Source organism: Harpia harpyja, chromosome Z (genome assembly GCF_026419915.1).
Source record: "Harpia harpyja isolate bHarHar1 chromosome Z, bHarHar1 primary haplotype, whole genome shotgun sequence".
Classification (NCBI taxonomy): Eukaryota; Metazoa; Chordata; class Aves; order Accipitriformes; family Accipitridae; genus Harpia; species Harpia harpyja.
The window spans coordinates 53,914,340-53,918,334 of record NC_068969.1 but is presented as its reverse complement, the minus strand read 5'-3'; the positions used below and the strand labels follow the sequence as shown (position 1 = coordinate 53,918,334).

The 3,995-nt window shown below is 35.7% G+C and overlaps 1 long non-coding RNA gene across 2 annotated transcripts; it reads right to left on the bottom strand.

The window, feature by feature from the left end:
- Positions 1-696: 696 nt before the first annotated feature.
- On the bottom strand, positions 697-3,295 carry LOC128137659 (uncharacterized). Of its 2 annotated transcripts, none has more exons than XR_008233779.1 (3): positions 3,051-3,295; positions 2,560-2,648; positions 697-1,917 (listed from the first exon to the last, which is right to left on the bottom strand). It is a non-coding gene; the product is annotated as an uncharacterized LOC128137659 (long non-coding RNA). The 2 variants fall into 2 exon arrangements; XR_008233778.1 differs by having other exon boundaries at positions 3,166-3,295.
- Positions 3,296-3,995: the final 700 nt, after the last annotated feature.

The window sequence follows — 3,995 nt, the reverse complement described above, 5'->3', positions numbered from 1 at the left end:
AGAGAAGATGCTTTTATGAAACTGAAGGGAGTACCAAACAAAGTAAGAAACATAGCCCAAAGTCAAGCTAGGCTTGCTGTTATGCTCAGACAGGTCTCTTTTAGCCAAGTTCTTGACAGAAAACCCAGAAGAGCAGCTAGTTATTTAAATTCCCATATGTTTGCCCTGGTTTTGGCTGGGATAGAGTTAATTTTCTTCTTAGTATCTGGTACAGTGTATTTGGATTCAGTGTGAGAATAATGTTGATAACACACTGATGTTTTAGTTGTTGTTAAGTAGCGCTTATCCTAAGTTAAGGATTTTTCAGTTTCCCATGCTCTGCCAGAAAGCAGGTGCACAAGAAGCTGGGAGGGACCATGGCCAGAACAACTGACTTGAAGTACCCAGAGGGATGTTCCATACCATATGATGTCATGCTCGGTATATAGACTGCAGAGACTTGGCCAAGAGGGCCAGATCGTTGCTTGGGCATCCATCAGCCGGTGGTGAGCAATTGCATTGTGCATCACTTGTCTTTTCCTGGGTTTTGTTTCTCTCTCTTTTTGTTATATTTCTTTTAATCATCATCATTATTATTATTGTAATTATTATTATTATTAGATTTTAGCTTAGTTTAGTTATTAAACTGTTCTTATCTCAACCCACCAGTTTTACTTTTTTTTTTTTTCTGATTCTCCTCCCCATCCCACTGGGAGTGGGGAGGAGTGAGGAAGCGGCTGCATGGTGCTTGGTTGCTGGCTAGGGTTAAACCACAACAATGTTTTATCTAGTTTGCGCTCTCAGCAGAAAGACTATGAATTAAAATTCCTACTTCATTATGGATCACACATAGCCATTTTCAGCAGAAGAGCAGTAAAAAAGAATAAACAAAGAACACACGCATTCCCATGAAAGTCATAATTGTAGCAAAGTAAGTGGAAGACTTCGGAATTGTGAGCATGTTGACTAATTCCAAGTGACCAACCAAGTCACTTATCAACTGTAAATAATGTGACCTCAAGTCAGATGGTCTTGTCAATGCTATTCATGAAAATATTCATGAATCAATTTTTCTGCATTATTTGACCCTGTAGCTGAGGATGACATTTATAAAAGAACATCACAGCATTTGTGTTTTAGAAAGTACAACTCTTTTCATTTTGTATCTCACTGAATCTTTAAGAAATAAAATAAATACTAAAAAAAAGTTCTTATTTTCATTTTGTTTTAATTCTTATCATTAATAAAGCAGCTGAGAGGGTTGTTTTAAACCTTAAAATAAGGTCATAGTTGTTGGGTTGCTGTAAATGTCAGTAGGAGGAATTCACATAAGAGCTAACCTGGGATTAATATTAATAAATGTGCTCATTGCATTCAAAAATCCTTGCAATGAAAGGTCACTGTTAGCTTTGAGGTCCAAAATTAGAACTGTCTTTTAAAGGCTATCAAAACCAATAAAAAAAAAATCTGAACTGCACTTGACAGTCTTGCCTGTGTGACTTTTACATTAAAGCAGGATGGATAGATGTAATAAGAATAATATGGAATAATGACTTTTGCTTTGTAACAGAGAAAGCTGTCCATAGGTAAAAGGATCACTTTTCTGATCATTAGTTTTAATTGAAGGATAAATCTACTAAATAAATTCCATCAAGGACCATTTTAATTTACCTTCTCTCTCTTAGTCATTTACTAAGCAAAGAAGTATATGTTTTTTGTCATCCATTTAGCCATTTCCTTGACAGGTAAAATATCTTCTAGCATCTAGACACCACATTCAGAGGAGGAAAAATTTTATTATATTGTACAATAATAAGAAGTGGTATTAGCACCTAGATAGACTACTTCATCTATTAAAACAGCAGGAAAAATAGCACTCACCTTTACAGAAGCTGGTCAAATCTTACTGATGGTCCAACTTCTTGTAGAACAACTTTTCTGTAGCAATATTAGTAACGATACAGTTAATGGTGATGATAATTTATCTATAGTCTGTTGTGTATATGTTTGGATATCAGCTATCCCATGTCCATTTTCTCATCAGTGGTCGTTAGTGGCCATTGTGTCTGAGCTAAACCATAGGCCTATAATGAACAAATTAAATTTATGCTATGCATGTGTCTGTTTCAGGGCAGGGTGGTTTTTTTTGTTCTTGTTGCTTCTTGATTTTTTTTTTACTTTTTTTTGGGGGGGGGGTAGTGTAGAGGCTGATAGAGCATATAAGGTCCATTCAAAAGACACTTAAAACAGGACAAATAAAGTAATGACAAGAAAGAAGATAGTTTTATCCCTTGTTGGTTCAAAATAACTAAATAAACAATAACTAAAAGTCAGGTTCAAGAGAGGATACCTCTGCTAAACCAAACCAAACCAAACCAAACCAAGCAAAACCAAAACAAACAAAAAACAACAACAAAAAAAACCAGAAAACAAACACAAAAAAGCATGTTTCAATTAATGACAAGGAAGTAGGTAAGGAATATAATGATTTAGGGTGAGAAATTAAATCCATCTAGACCTCCTGAAGACAGCAAGGGAGGGATTAGCTATGAAAGCAAAGAAGTTGGAAAATGAACTAACCTGAGAAGATCCTCCCAAAGGTCTTGTCTGACAGGCACTATTGCTAATGGGTGAGTTGTTTGAGTTATGGTCTCGCAAACAGTAGTAACCTGTGATACAAAATATACACAGGACTGAAACCCAGGTTACTACCTGGCCAGGAGAAAGTAAAAGATCATCTGGATAAGAGACAAAAAATCTTTCTAATTTAAAAAGAGTATTAGTGGTGTAATGTAGTTTCATTACTTCATTTAGCCTTAAAGAAATATTTAATTGTTCTCTATTTTTGATGCTGCAAATAAATAATATTATTTACATTTTATCTTCATCTTACTGAAAAGTGGTCTAAAGGATTTAGGTGCCTACTCTAATTGTAGAGGCCCTGGAATATCCCACCTGACAAAGTATTGCTTGCCAGGAGGAAGAAGAGGAGGAGAAGGAGGAGGAGAAGGAGAAGGTGGAAAAACAAAACCACAAAGAAAAATAATAAGCAAGATGGCTTCATCTCTCACCTCTTCTTTTCCTCTTTGCTAAAAGTCCAGTTTTCCTGTTGTTGTCATGCTGTTGTGGTTTCTCCTCAGAAGCAAAAACTTCCTTTCTACAGGGATTACCCATCTAGATATTTACCTGCAAGACTCGAAATCTGTTTCATAGAAATTTCGCCCTTAGCTTCTGGGAGACATAGGATGAAGACTTTCTCCAATGCTTACCCACTTCACTGTCTGAACAGATCACTGCAGAGCAAAGTAAGCATGAGAAACAGCAGTTAGAGGTTAGAGATGAGTTAATGACAGATGGTCCAATAAAAGGCAAAATATAACTCTCATCTGTCAAGGGGATTCAGGTCGTGTGTATGACGTCCATTCTGGAGATTGCCAGTTCTTTATTTTCATAATTGGGTCACTGAGCTTCTGGATTGTTGGTTTGGCTGACATTTAATCTTCATTTAATTTTTGAAATCTAACTTTTTTAAGGAAGGCTATGAGAAAAGCCAAAAGTCACTGAACAAATCTTCAAGAACAATGCAGCATGGCAAAGGAAATAACTCTAAAATCTAACAAATACCATGATAAAATGGCAAATAATTTGGAAAAATAATTATTTTAAGAAAAGCACAGAGGAAAAAAAGAAGAACTTGTTCTCCTATAGGCAGCATTTTTGTAAAATGGAATTCCCATTACATAATCCTCTCTTCAAAATTATTATTGTTTTCAGTAGTTTCAAAATTAAACATAAAAGAATGATTTGTAATTAAAGAGTAATAAGTCATACAGGACTATGTCATGAACATACTGTTTATGATTCAAATTACAAATGGTGAGAGGCATCTGTGCACAAAAAGTGACAGCCAACATGGCTTCACTAAGGGCAAATTGTGCTTGTCAAATTTGGTGGCCTTCTACGATGGGATTACAGCACTGGTGGATAAGGGAAGAGCAACTGACATCACCTACCTG